Source organism: Pristis pectinata, chromosome 3 (genome assembly GCF_009764475.1).
Source record: "Pristis pectinata isolate sPriPec2 chromosome 3, sPriPec2.1.pri, whole genome shotgun sequence".
Classification (NCBI taxonomy): Eukaryota; Metazoa; Chordata; class Chondrichthyes; order Rhinopristiformes; family Pristidae; genus Pristis; species Pristis pectinata.
Window position 1 is genome coordinate 14298653 of NC_067407.1, and position 15711 is coordinate 14314363.

Below are 15711 nucleotides of genomic sequence, written 5' to 3' on the forward strand. Positions count from 1 at the left end.
TACCTATGTTGGTGTGTGGGGGAAATTTGTTTTAGTGGTAGATTTAAGCTAATTATCAGTGGTACTTCATGGGATTTCCCAAATGTACTCAAAGCATCAGACTCTGTAGGATATGTATAGGATTTCAAGGCATCAGACTATATAGGATCCAATCTGTATGGGACTTTTTTTGGCAACCTTAGGACATACCACAGTGCAAATTACTTTTGAATGTTACTGCTGTTCTATTCATCAGAATCAGATTTATTATCAGTGACATATGATGTGAAATTTGTTGTTTTGCAGCAGTACAGTGCAAAGATGTAAGAATCTATAAATTACAGAGATAAATAGTGCAAAAAAAAAATAGCAAGTAGTGTTCATGGACCTTTCATAAATCTGATGGCGGAGGGGAAGAAGCCATTCCTAAAACGTTGAGTGGGTTTTCGGGCTCCTGTGCCGCCTCCTTGATGGTAGTAACGAGAAGAGGGCATCACCTGGATGATGAGGGTCCTTAATGATGCCGCCACCTTGAAGCATTGCCTCTTGAAGGTGTCCTCGATGGTGGGGATGGTTGTGCCCATGATGGAGTTGGCTGAGTCTACAACCCTCTGCAGCCTCTTGTGATCCTGTGCATTGGAGGCTCCATACCAGGCGGTGATGCAACCAGTCAGAATGCTCTCCACTGTACGTCTATAGAAATTTGTAAGCATCTTTGGTGACATAACCAAATCTCCTCAAACTCTTAATGAAGTAGAGCTGCTGGTGTGCCTTCTTCGTGATTGCACCAATGTGTTGGGCCCAGGATAGATATAATGCCTAGTTTTGTGTATGAAGAATGGCCATTGGTAAAAATGGAATCGTATCAGATTACAAGACAGAAAATTGTAATATTTGAGGCATTATCACTTCTTTTCCGAAACAAATCCCACTTGAGCAAAATATCGACAGTAATGAATGATTAGTGCTTTAGTTATTCAATTAAGAGTGAACACACTAATTATCAGATTGTTTTATCTATAGATATCTACCACTACTTTTCATCTTTTTTTTAGTAGACTGCGGTTTCTTGTGGAAATCCCAAGCAGACAGTAGAAGAAGCAGTTTAAGTAGTTTCTGCTCTCCCTTAATGTTCCTTTTCTTTTTAATCTGCTGTTCACTGATAAGCCCGAACAGCTGTTCGAAGTGCACGTTCTGTATTAGATAGTCCAGGCTGGTCAAACCTGCTGGCCTTGAGTCACATGCAATAGCATCCAGATGTTCAGTAGCTGCAAGGCACACAATTGTTTTATACATTCTTAGTACTAAGACTTTATTTTATTGAAAAACACTAAATCTGTACTTGCTGTGTTTTTTCTGCTTGCTATCAAAACTAGGGTCCTTGTGAGTCTCCTGCCTGCTTGTAAGATTTTGGGAAATTTTAACTTGCTTTATTAGTCACTGATATTTTCTATTATTTGTATGTAAAATTGGGGTTCTTGCTGCAATTTTCTCTGCAAGTTCTCCTTCAGAATGCGTACACACAAACGATATTGCATCAAGTAGAATAACTGTTTTGTTGTCAGCTGCCTTATTGAATGCATACATTATTGTTAGTTGATTCTTTAGGTATGATTTTGATGTCATTAGGATATTTTTCCTTAATTCTCATAAAAGGATGTTCTTAGGAAAACGATAATTAAATGGTGAAAAATCAGATATTAAATGACACCTTTTGCCGTTCATTTTCTCCACCTTATCACAGACATTCTTTCCACCCCCCCCCCCCCCCCCCCCCCCACTTCCCTGCAACCTAAAACAGTTGTTTTCTAACTTAGTTCTGATGAAGGGTCTTTGACCTGGAACATTAGCTCTGTTTCTCTCTCCACAGATGCTGCCTGACCTCTTGAGTATCACCTGCACTTCCTTTTTCTTTTTTTCAAATGAAAATATTGTGATTCATTTTGTGATAATGATTCAAGTTACTTGCTCTGTGGAGATTAAGGATATTTTTCAGGTGAGGCAATGCATTTTGCCACCTTTAACAGTAGATGCAAAATGTTCTTCCCATCCTGGCTTCATATTTATTTTCTTCATCATTACCATTTACAAGGTTAACTTGGGGAGACTAACACTCAAATATTTGACTAGTGAGCATATGCTGTAATACACTGGTTCTGTATTCTGTAGAAGTATTCTGCAGTGTGATTGCAAGCATAACGTGTACTTACCCTGGCTCGCTGCGGCCACTTGAAGTTTTCTTGCAATGCAGCACGCAATGCGTGTTTCTATGCCCAGGCTCCCAAGGTTGGAGGGAAAACGTGGGCTGGAATCTGAGCAGGCTTGAAGGGCTTGATGGCCTAATTCTGCTCACATTTGATCATATTTGCTTGTTTCGTGTTCCACATGTTGGTTGCATTACATTTGTTACAATTAAGTTTAGAAATCCTGATGAAAGGTCTCAACCTGAGACATCGACTGTCCATTTCCCTCCATGGATGCTGTCTGACCTGCTGAGTTCTTCTAGCACTTTGTGTGTTGCTCCGGATTTTCAGTGTCTGTGGTCAATTGTCTCAATATCTCATCTAAATCTGGAATTGCCACACAAGCAACCATTTTGTATCTTGGGATAGCTCAACATCTGCTAAAGGACTGACTACGACCAGCATTTGTTCTAAGATGATCCAGGTGTTTGCATTTAAAGTGTCTACTTCACCCGTCCCGGCACTTCTGGATTCTGTCCAGCTGATTCTGAACTGATTCCTCTCAGTTATACACATTGAGTGGGTCATCAGGTGGTTACTCCAAGGGATTGTGACCTAAGAACATTAAAAAATAGCAGGAGTTAAACCATTGAGTCTCTTGTGCCTACATCACCATTCTTTTACCTGATTTTTTTAAATATATCTCAGCACCACCTTTCTGCACTAATCCCATATCCCTTGATTCCCTTTATCTAAAAATCTATTGCCACAAAAACAGATGCTGGAAGAACTCAGCCAGTCAAGCAGCATCTGTGGAATGAGAAACGAGTCAATGTTCCAGGTCAGTGATCCTTCCTTAGACCTTTCCTAAAAATCTATTGATCTATCCTGAATGTACTCAGGCTAAGCCTCCACAGCTCTGGAAAGAGAATTCCGTAGGTTAACCACCCTCTGGCACAGAACATCCACTTTTTACATCCAGCCATTTTTTTAAAAAAATCACAGGATAAAGCAACTCGCCAGAGTTGGAAGCCAGCAGTAGGCCAGCTCACCATAACTTGCTGAATAGAACATTCATTTCTGTAAGAACAGTCATTTATTTTCCCTTACACATGGGTTCACTTTTCTGGAGAAGTTGTTCAAAACTAAACTGATCTAGATGTTTTTATTTAAGTACAGCCTGTGTGCCTGCTAATGTTTAGTAACATTTTTCAGTTAGTTTCATGTTGGCTGAGATGGTCCCCTGCCTCAACTGTGCTGTGGATTTTAATAAAAACAATTGTTCCACCCAGGTGTTTGAGCACAAGGCTCCTCCATGTCTGGAACATGCCTGACTAGGATATTGTACTGGAGAAATGGATTAAATTAGGTGTCTCAAGGGAGCCACCTTTTTGCAATGAGATGAGGGGATGGATTGCAGCAAACAACTTTCCCACAATTTGAAAAACCAGTTGATACTTCAAATTGTCATTGTAACCAACATGGGTTTAAAATATAATAAGACTGAAAGGGTTAAAATACTCATTGGTCAGCATCTGGAGAGAGAGAAGAGTTGATGCTTTCCATTACTTGGTGAGATGACTGTTTCTCTTTCCCTAGATGCTGACTGGCCTGTTGAGTATCTGCAGCATTTTCTGTTTTTACTTCAGATTTCCAGCATTTTCTCTATTTCGTCTTTTTAACAGATTTAGGATACTGGTTTGTTTGGAATGGGGGAGAAGAAGTGCTGAATAGTGTTGTAGAACTGTCTCGTTAATGCATGTTGGGCAAAATCCAAGTAGTATTCCCACAGTGCAGACTGTTTCCTTCATTAATCAATTCCTCAGTAATCACTCTGGGGATTGGTGTCGACTGTGCATTACCAATATGTGGAATGCGCTGACTTCAGAAATCCACCAAACCCAATTTCTGAATAACAAAGTTTCTTGTTGGATATAATTTTTTAAAAAAAATTTGTACTTGCATCACATTCTTGCTTCTATTTTCATACTTTGTTAAATTCAGAAATTGGTTGAGAAGCAGAAGACACTAGCATCAGCTCCTCTTTGCATAAGCTAAGAAAGCAAACAATGCTGTGTATTTATAAATGCATCTTAGTAATAAAATGCTCTCAAAACACTTAATAAATAGACTATTTTCTTCTTCTGGAGGTTCTATATAATCCTTCAATTGCACCTGTGGGAAGTGGTGTGCAAAAAAAAAATGAAAGTGAGACAGCTCTGAATTGGGCCTGACTGAGGCAATCAGATTAATTCTGCTGAATCTGTTTTTTTTTAGTGTTCCCTTCAAATTGCATGCGGTATCATAGTTGGTGATTGAGTAGTATTTTTGTATAATGGGTGTGAATGTGGTGAGTAGTGGTTGGTTAATCTGAAGATAGAGTCAGTGATGATGGTCAGTTATAGAGATTGAATCATAGAGTAATACATGCTGACCTTGGTGCCCACAAAGCTAGTTCCCATTTGCCTGAACTTGGCCCATATCCCTCTGAACCCCTCCTATCCATGTACTTGTTCAAATGCCTTTTTAAACTTTGTTATTGTACCTGCCTCAACCACTTTCTCTGGCAGCTCATTCCATATACACAACACCCTCTGTGTGAAGAAGTTGCCCCTTGGGTCTCTCTTAAATCTTTCACCTCTCACCTTAAACCTATGCCCTCTAGTTTTTAGTTCCCCTTCCCAGAGTAAAAAGGCTATGTACCTTCACCCTATCTATACCCCTCATGATTTTACGCACTTCTTTCAGGTCTCCCCTCATCTCCTATGTTCTAAGGATTAAAGTCCTAGCCTGCCCAACTTCTGCCTATGACTCAGGCCCTCGAGTCCTGGCAGCATCCTCAAATCTTCTCCACACTCTCCAGATTAATAATGTCTTTCCTATAACTGGTTGACCAAAACTGTACACAGTATTCCAAGTGCAGTCTCACCAATGCCTTGCACATCTGCAACATAATGTCTGATACTCAGTGCCCTGACTGATGAAGGCCAGTGTGGGAAATGCTGCCTTCACCCATTCTGTCTACCTGTGATGCTACTTTCAGTGAACTCTGTACTTGTATTCCTAGGTCCCTCTGTTCCATAACACTCCCCAGGGCCCAACCACTCATTGTATAAGTCCTACTCTGGTTTGACTTTCAAAATGCAACACTTCACACTTATCCAAGTTGAAAGCCATTTGCCAATCTTCAGCCCACTTACCTAGTTGATCAATATACCCCTGTAATTTTTGATAATCACCTTCATTGTTCTATAGTTCAATAGCTTTACAATCTGTGGGGAGGTAAAGTACTGCCTTGTAGTTTTAATAGATACCATGTGAACAGACAGCTCAACATTCATTCATCTTTATATCTTTATGGACATGGCTTTAGGGTGAAAGGGGAAAGGTTTGGGGGGACATTAGAGGAAACTTCTTCACTCAGAGTGGCGGGAGTGTGGAATGGGCTGCAATCTGATGTGGTAAATGCAGGCTCGCTCTTTTAAGAGTAAATTGGATAGATACATGGACGAGAGAGGTCTGGAGGGGTATGGGCTGGGGGCAGGTAAATGGGACTAGCAGAATAATGTTTCGGCACAGACTAGAAGGGCCAAATGGCCTGTTTTCTGTGCTGTAGTTTTCTATGGTTCTATCTAGGGACATAGTCTTCATTTTGGTATGCAAATGTTGAGCTATTGTTTCCTTGACAATGTTACAATATTGAAAAGCAGGAAAACCTGTGGATGCTAGAAATATGCATTAAAAATGGAGAATGTCAGGATTCTCAACAGGTCCGACAGTATCTGTGGAGAGAAAAACAGTTGTAATATTTTAGGTCAATGACCCTTTACCAGAACTGGAAAAGTAAAATTGGTAAATTAAGTTGGTTTATTATTGTCACATTGGTAAATTGGTTTATGATTGTTGCATGTACCGAGGTACAGTGGAAAAACTTGTCTTGCATACCGTTAGAACATAGGGAAAAACTACAGCACAATTCAGGCCCTTCGGCCCACAAAGCTGTGCCAAACATGTCCCTACCCTAGAAATTACTAGGCTTACCCATAGCCCTCTATTTTACTCAGCTCCATATACCGATCTAACAGTCTCTTGAAAGACCCTATCGTATCAGCCTCCACCACCATTTCTGGAAGCCCATTCCACGCACTCACCACTCTGAGTAAAAAAAAAACTTACCCCTGACATCTCCTCTATATCTACTCCCCAGCACCTTAAGCCTATGTCTTCTTGTGGCCACCAATTCAGCCCTGGGGAAAAGCCTCTAACTATCTACCCGATAATACCTCTCATCATCTTATACACCTCAATCAGGTACCCCCCCCCCCCCCCCATCCTCCGTCTCTCCAAGGAGAAAAGGCTGAGTTCCCTCAACCTGCTTTCATAAGGCATGCTCTGCATTCCAGGCAGCATCCTAGTAAATCTCCTCTGCACCCTCTCTATGGCTTCTACATCTTTCCTGTAGTGAGGCGACCAGAACTGAGCACAATACTCCAAGTGGGGCCTGACCAGGGACCTATATAGCTGCAACAATACCTCTCTGCTCCTAAATTCAATTCCCCGATTGATGAAGGACAATACGCCATATGCCGCCTTAACCACAGTCTACCTGCGTAGCCGCTTTGAGCGCCCTATGGACTCTGACCCCAAGATCCCTCTGATCCTCCACACTGCCAAGAGTCCTACCATTAATACTATATTCTGCCAACATATTTGGCCTACCAAAATGAACCACTTTCACACTTATCTGGGTGGAACTGCATCTGCCATTTCTCAGCCCAACTTTGCATCCTATCTCTATCCCTCTGTAACCTCTGACAGCCCTCCAAACTATCCACAACACCCCCAACCTTCATGTCATCTGCAAACTTACTAACCCACCCCTCCACTTCCTCATCCAGGTCGTTTATAAAAATCACAAATAGTAAGGGTCCCAGTACAGATCCCTGAGGTACACCACTGGTCACTGACCTCCACTCAGAATACGACCCTTCAACAACTACTCCTTGCCTTCTGTGGGCCAGCCAGTTCTGGATCCACACTGCAATGTCCCCTTGGATCCCACGTCTCCTCACCTTCTCCATAAGCCTCGCATGGGGTACCTTATCAAACGCCTTGCTGAAATCCATATACACATCTACTGCTCTCCCTTCATCCATGTACTTAGTCACATCCTCAAAAAATTCAATCAGGCTCGTAAGACAGGACCCGCCCTTAACATAGCCATGCTGACTATTCCTAATCATATTATACCTCTCCAAATGTTCATAAATCCTGCCTCTCAGGATCTCCTCCATCAGCTTACCAACCACTGAGGTAAGACTCACCGGTCTATAATTCCCTGGGCTATCCCTACTCCCCTTCTTGAATAAGGGAACAACATCTGCAACCCTCCAATCTTCCGGAACCTCTCCCGTCTCCATTGACGACGCAAAGATCATCGTCAGAGGCTCCGCAATCTCCTCCCACAGCAACCTGGGGTACATCTCATCCAGTTCCGGCGACTTATCTAACTTGATGCTTTCCAAAAGTTTCAGCACCACCTCTTTTCTAATATCTACATGCTCAAGCTTTTCAGGCCACTGCAAGTCCCCACTACAATCCCCCAGATCTCTTTCCATGGTGAATACTGACGTAAAGTATTCATTAAGTTCCTTCGCTGTTTCTTCCAGATCCATACGAACTTTCCCACTGCTGTACTTGATAGGCCCTAACCTTTCGCATCCCATCCTCTTACTCTTCACATACTTGTAGAATGCCTTGGGGTTTTCCTTAATCCTGCCCACCAAGGCCTTCTCATGTCCCCTTCTGGTTCTCCTAATCAAGAAAGATTCCTTCCTTTTAGGCTTGTACTCCTCCGGATCTCTAACATTACCTAGCTCTCTGTACCTTTTGTATGCTTTTCTTTTCCTTTTGACTAGATTTATTATAGCCTTCGTACACCACGGTTCCTGTATCCTATCATGACTCCCCTGTCTCATCGGAACATGTCTATGCAGAGCTCCACACAAATACCCCCTGAATATTTGCCACATATCTTCTGTACTTTTCCCAGAGAACATCTGTTCCCAATTTAATCTTCCAGTTTCCTGCCTGAGAGCCTCATAATTCCCTTTACTCCAAGTAAACACCTTTCTAGCCTGTCTGTTCCTATCCCTCTCCAGTGCTAATGTAAAGGAGAGAATTATGATCACTCTCACCAAAATGTTCACCCACTGAGAGATCTGACACCTGACCAGGTTCATTTCCCAATATCAAATTGAGCACAGCCTCTCCTCTTGTAGGTCTATCTACATACTGTGTCAAGAACCCTTCCTGAACACACCTAACAAACTCCACCCCATCTAAACCCCTCACTGTCTGGAGATGCCAATTGATGTTTGGGAAATTAAAATCCCCCATCACAACAACTCTGTTATTCTCACACCTTTCTAGGATCTGCTTCCCTATCTGCTCCTCAATAACCCTGTAACTATTGGGCAGCCTATAAAAAAACACCCAGCACAGTTATCGACCCCGTCCTGTTCCTAACCTCCACCCGCAGAGACTCTGTAGACAATCCCTCCACAACGTCCACCTTTTCTGCAGCTGTGACACTATCTCTGATCAACAGTGCCACTCCCCCACCTCTCTTGCCTCCCTCCCTGTCCTTCCTGAAACATCTAAAACCTGGCACTTGAATCAACCATTCCAGCCCCGGAGCCATCCAAGTCTCCGTAATGGCCACCACGTCATAGCTTCAAGTATCGATCCAAGCTCATCCGCCTTGTTCACAATACTCCTTGTGTTAAAATAGACACATCTCAAGCCTGTCTGAACATGTCCCTTCTCTATCACCTGCCTATGGTACTTAGTCGTAGCTTCCTCTATTTGAGAGCCAAACACTCTTCCCCAGTACGGATCCCACCCCCCCAACAATTCATACAAATTAATTCATTACAACAGTGCATTGAGGTAGTACAAGGTAAAACAATAACAGAATAAAGTGTTACAATTACAGAGAGAGTGCAGTGTTACCCTATTAGGGAACTGTTCAATGGTCCTATCACAGCGGGATAGAAGCTGTCCTTGGGCCAGATGATGCATGCTTTTGGGCTTTTGCATCTTCTGCCCGATGGGAGTGGGGAGAAGAGAGAATGTCGTGAGTGGGGTCTTTGATTATGCTGGCTGCTTCACCGAGGCAGTGAGAAGTGTAAACAGAGTCCATGGAGCAGGGGCTGGTTTCTGTGATGAACTGAATGAACTGTGTTCACAACTCTCTGCAGTTTCTTGCAGTCAGGGGCAGAGCAGTTGCCATACCAAGCTGTGATGCATCCAGATAAGATGCTTTCTATGGTGGATCGATTTTCTTTTTTAAAAAATTGGTGAGGGTCAAAGGGGACATGCCAAATTTCTTTGGCCTCCTGAGGAAGTAGAGGCACTAGTGAGCTTTCTTGGCCACAGTGAGAAAGTACGTGTGTTTTGAGTTGGATAATCATTGTCAATTGCTGCTGTCTGTATGGTGAAGATACTTTCCCAAGTCTTGTTAGATAGAATCTTGGATCCAATTACGATGAATGACTGATTATGCATTTTGAATTGAGGGCACTAGAAGATGTGAAGAAGAACTTGCAGGTTGTGGTATTTTCATGTGCTCATTGCCCTTGCAGTGAATTTTGTTGAAAATATTTTTGATGTTTTGCTTCAATGATGTGGGTATCTTGAAGTATAATGAACAAATTTCTTATTGAGTCAGTTTCCATAACACCTCTCTTGCTGCACATGCACACAGGTGTTGTCACTGAAGACTTGATTGTTACTCAAGGCTGGACTCAAATAAATGATAAAAGGTCATTGACCTGAAACATTAACTCAGTCTCTCTGCCCAGATGCTGCCTCACCTGCTGAATACTTCCAGTATTTTTTTTATTATAGGACTAAAATAATCTGTGTTACCATAAGATTGATACTGAATAGTTCTCTGTAGAACAGAAACTGCAACAGCAGGAGCTAACTGAATAGATCCTAAAACTATTGTTCAAAATGGGTACCTACATCATGTAAGCATACAGTAACTTGCTCAGCCCACCTTTAGGGCTTCTCGAGGAGCCATCATGTGGGCAGATTTTGTGGGGAAAAATTAACTAGAGATGAAGGATGTTTTTGCTTGTAAAGACATGTGGAACAAGTATCATACTTGACTCTCTATAGAATGCTTCTGGTTTCCCCTTTCACTTTTTGGGAAGATTAAATAAGGAAGAAATTGATTACATTTGGTGTTGACATCCGGAACCATTGTGGGGACACAACCTGGGTTTTCACCCTCTGAGTAGAATAGCTCAGCAAATGTAAATGTTTTGCAAATTAAAAATTGCAGTTCAAACTTTCAATGTTGTCATGCTAAGCTACAGGGGGAATGTACTATGTGATAAAAGTACTGATAAACTTCATGTTGCCATAACCATTCTTGTACAGATCCAAGTCTAAAGAATACTTAGCCTTCTCTCCTACCAATACCTCGGCACACTCAGCTTCCACACCTAAAATTATATGCTGGTGTCATTTAAAACTGGATGCATATTGTGACAATGCTATCCTTAAATTGGAGGAGAGGAAATTGCGTAATACCCCAATCAATCAAACATTGTGTGTGCTGTAAGTGACAGATTGGTTTATACAGGTAATTTGTGTATATATCCACTACTTACTGCAAATTCAGAGTTGTTCTGTTTTTATTGGGGAAAAAGTTGCTGTGCTCTGTTTTGCAAATTCAGTTTCTTCCCGTCATTAAATAGAAACAATTTTCCTGAGTTAATTGACCTTGGTTTGATGCTGGACTGTTTGCTGTGAGCCTCTGTATACTCTCTGCCCTGAATCTAACTCAATGGCAGATATCTGCTTGTCATTGAGCACTGCATTTTTAAAAAAAAAAATTCTGCTGTCCTGGACTCGCAGAATCCAAAAATATTACCAATCTGGATTAAGTAGTGAAGGAAATTGCACCATCTTTCATGCCAGACTTGAGTTAAGCTTATTAACCATAGCAAAGAAAGATAAGTGTACTTGCTAAATTATACAGTAACTTATTGAGTTAAGACCAATGTGTGAAGACTGCAGACATCACAGAAATCACCCTCTGATAAGACCTGTTGTTGATCATTTCAGATGTAGTTCTTAGTGAGTTACCTTAAAATTATCACACTGAATACAGTACCAGGAAACATGCATCAAATTTGTTTAAGAAGTCAATAATTCAGAGCAAGAACCATTGATTTATCTGAGTAACATTTGTATTTATTACACTTGTGTCTTGATTTTTTTTTCTTTGTTCATCACAAGAAAACCTTTTTCCCCAGAGGTAATGCTCTGTGCCAGCAATGAATATTAGTCATGCAGAATTTAAAGTAAATTGACTGAAACTGTAAGAATGTTGTACATGGTTTTTCAGATGTACATGCAGGTTACTGACCAATCTGAGTTGTTTGTGGGATACACTGTCAATAGCATGAGGGTGGTTGAAAAAACTAAAAGCTCAGGTAGAAGTGGAACCAAAGGCAAAGAGGCTTGTGATTACTGGAAAGAAAACAAATATTTTGTCAAAGAAATGAATAAAGCCCAAACTAATCTGTAGTTTTCATTACTTAGAGTCCAGAATTTGATTCATCAATTGACTTTCTTTTAAATAACTGAACCAACCAGACTTAGCTGGACATTAATACAATAAACAAAGCCAGTGCCCCCAAAGTGAACCAAAAATAAAAGTTGAAAAATTCAAGTCTTAATTATGTTTAACAGATTACCTTGGACATGTAAAGCCAGGGTAAATACAGAGATTTTTGTTTTAGTATTAGACAATAGACTTGCTTGGTTTTGCCTCAAGGCACAGCAGGTACTGAATTTCAGATACTGTAATCCTTGGAGTCCCCATTGGGAGGGTGGAGCTCACTCTGTCCTGGAGCGGAGACTGTAATGGCCAGCTGTCAGGTGGAGCTCCCTGCAGAGCCTGACACTGCTGATGGTGGGTTGCACCATCCTCTGTTCCTGCACTTGGAAGCAAGTTGATGGAGCTCTCTGAATTCACACCCTAAACTGAGGATGAGACATTAAACCAAGCTCTCACCTGCACTCTTGGGTTTCAAAGGGGAGCAGGGACGTTATCCCCAATGATCTTTTTTCTTCAACATTACTATAAATAGATTGCAAACTGCTATTTGTGACAGCTTGCTGTGTGGCTTCCATGAATTCTAGAAGTGTCTGCACTTCAAAAACAAATGGCTGTAAATTGAATTTAGATGTCCTGAAAAGTACTGCAGAATCCCTAAGTCAGTTAGTCTGTCTTTCTCCCTTGTGGCTGAGGTGGGATGCAGATGGGGGTGATAGTCACCTTCCTAACTGCATCAGAATGTTTGTGTTAAAAGGGCGAACCATTCAAAGAAATCTATTAGCCTTCATGCGGTTGAAGCCAAAAGCTGCAGATGCTGGAATTCTGAAACAAAATCAGAAAATGCTAGAAGTGCTCAAGCTGCAGATGCTGGAATTCTGAAACAAAATCAGAAAATGCTAGAAGTGCTCAAGCTGCAGATGCTGGAATTCTGAAACAAAATCAGAAAATGCTAGAAGTGCTCAGTAGGCCAAGGAGTCTCAGCAGGGACAGAAAGAAAGTAAATTTTTCAGGTCACAGGCCCTACACCTGCTGGGAAAGTGAGAGCAAGTGCATTGAGTTGCAGAGGGAAGATGGGGTGGAGAGAACAGAAAATGCCTGTGATAGTGTAGCAACCAAAATTGTCTTGTTGCCTTGACAATTTTGGATACTGTGCTTCACAGAGAGTCCCTCTGTTCTCTCCACCCCACCAACTTAACACACTTGCTTCCTCACATTCCTGATGAAGGGTTCTTGACCTGCAACATTCACACCCATGTCCTGTGACCTACTGAATGTTCCCAGCACTTCCTGATTTTTTTTGTTTGGTCAGAATTTCAGCATCAGTAGTTGGATACAGAAAAGGGGAACAGGTACAGCCACATCTGTGGAGAGGGAAGGGAAGAAAGGTTATCTGAAATTTGGTTCAATCTTAAGTGCTATGTTGCAGGGAGATGAGGTGCTGTTTCTTGAGGTTTGCATTGATGCTCAATATAGGGGGATGAAGTCAAGAGAGGTCAGAGTGGGATTGGGGCAGAGAATTAATGTGACAGGTGACTGGAAGCTTGGGACCAAGTAATAATAAATGGGATTAATGTAGTTGGGTACTTGTTGGTTGGATTGGACATAGTGGACCAAAGGCCTTTTATCTGTGTTGTATGACTGTGACTTTATGGCATCACCGTGAAAATTACTGCTTGCTGCTTCCTGTGTGTTAGTCCTCTATCCATGCTAATGTACATAATCTTCAAAACCATGAGTTCTTGAATTGAGGGGAGTGTTTAGTAGAGACGAAAGAGTGGACCAGGGAGCTGCAGAGAGAACAGTCCTTTCAGAATGCTGAGGGCGAGAGGTGGGGAGGGAGATAATCTTGTTGGTGATGGAAATTATAGAGGATGATCCTTTGAATGTGGGGGCTGGAGGGATGGAAGGTGAGGATAAGGGAAACCCTATCCATATTCTGGCTGGGAGGAGAGTGGATGAGAGCAAAAGTGTGGGGCTTAGAGGTTAATGTGACTGAGAACCCCGTCAACCGTGGTAGAAGGAAAGCCACAGTTAAGGAAAAAGGAAGACCTCTCAAAGGCATTGATGTGGGTTGACAGAGGAACTGCTGGAAGAATGGAGTCCTTGTAAGAAGCAGGGCCAGTGACAGGTGTAGTGGAGGTCAATGGCCTGATAATGGATACTGGTAGTAAATCTGTCCTGTGATGGAAGTTGAGGTCAGAAATAGATCATGCGACAGTGAAAACCAGATGGAAAATGGCAGCAAAGAAAATGACATTTTCAAAGTCTGTACCAGGGCAGAAACCAGCACCAATAGTCATCAAAATAACAAAGAGTTGTCTGCATAGAACTGAAAGAAGGATTGTTCTCAATAAAGAGACCTAGTGAACAGACAGGTATTGCTTGGTCCCATGGTCCCCACAGCTACACCTTTTGACTGGGGAAAGAGAGCAGAGTTGAGGGAGAAGCTATTCAGTGCTAGAATGGGTTCAGCCAAGTGAAGTGGTGTAGAGGGACTCGTTGAGCCTCTGTTCAAATAAAGGGCCCTCAGACCATCCTGGTGTGGGGAGGAAGTTGAGAGTGATTGGACATCCATGGTGAAGGTGAGCCATTTTGGATCAGGAAACAGTTAAAGGATGTAAGTAGGGAGTAAGACTCCTGCTTTGTGGAACAAGAACAGGCTGAAACAATGGGTCTACCAGGGTAGTCCTACTTGTACACCTTTGGGAGGAGTTAGAAATGGGCACTGTGGGGCTGGAGGTTGAGGAGGAGAGATCTCCCAAGGGAATGAAGTGACCTCCTGGGAAACAATGGCTTGAAGTTCAGAGGTAGGCTCATGATCCAGATGGAGATGAGGAGGAGTCTTGAGAGCTGACATTTGTCTTCTGTGACATGGGTCAGCGTGCCAAATACCAACAGCACACCACTGTGCTTCTCTCTCCACTGATGTTGCTTAGTTATTCCAGCCTTTATAGAGTTCTGACCAGGGTGCATATTCCTTCACAATATCTCCTTGATCGTATTGTGTGTTTTGAAGTGTGACATTAGCTTTTTGGGTAACTCTTAGTTGATAGATTCTACTTGATTTGATTGCATTCTAAGTTTTATGAGCTAGTGAAAACTAACTACAAAGATGAATGATGGAATCATTCTTTTAAATTGGCTGTATGTCAAAAATCATTTCAACTTCTTAATTGAATCTCTTCTGAGAAAATTGTAGGCAAATGCAATGACCTGTGTGCAGGCTTAATGTACAATCTGTGGCGATGAGCGTTTTATTTAATTTGCATTTTATATAATGGTGAATACTTGCATTCACAAGACATTTCTGAATGTTTATTCCCTTTTATTGAGTCAGGTCTTACAGAAAAGTGCTGATCCACTTGCATTTGGTTTGGTTCAATTACAACACTTCAACAGCATGAGAAGGGGCAAACCAACCACTAATAAATCCAGCTGTCATCCATGAAACCTCACCAGTCTCCGCTTCCATTGTTTCATTCTCATGTGCTCAGTTTTGTGAATCTTGAACAAAATTTCCCGTCTCAACAAAAGATACTTGAAGCTGAAGGGAATAAATTGGCAATAAAACTAACTCCAGTGACAGAAGTAAGATGCATTTTGCTTTTTACGACTTTTATTGGCCAGACTCTCTCAAAAACAGCCACCCCAGACAATGCCCCGCGGGCAGTCAGGAGCTGCAGAGTGCCAGTCTCTGCACTGCCCTGCCCTGAAGTCCACTGCAGTTAGCACCTGTGAAGAAATTCTGTTATTCCCTAAAACAAAAGCCAAGAACTTGTTTGATGCAAACAATCAAATTTAGGTGCTAATTAAGTACAAATGCAAGTTGTTCTTCAGTTGAAAATTCCACCCTGCCCTAGGAAGGAAAGAAAAAGCTTCACAGTTGCCTGAAAGTTGAGGTCACTAGAA

General features: G+C 41.9%; 1 protein-coding gene across 1 annotated transcript in view; it reads left to right on the forward strand.

The window, feature by feature from the left end:
• Nucleotides 1-15711, forward strand: part of btbd8 (BTB domain containing 8) — a 95030-nt gene that overhangs the window by 12099 nt on the left and 67220 nt on the right. The gene's annotated exons all lie outside the window — the stretch shown is intronic.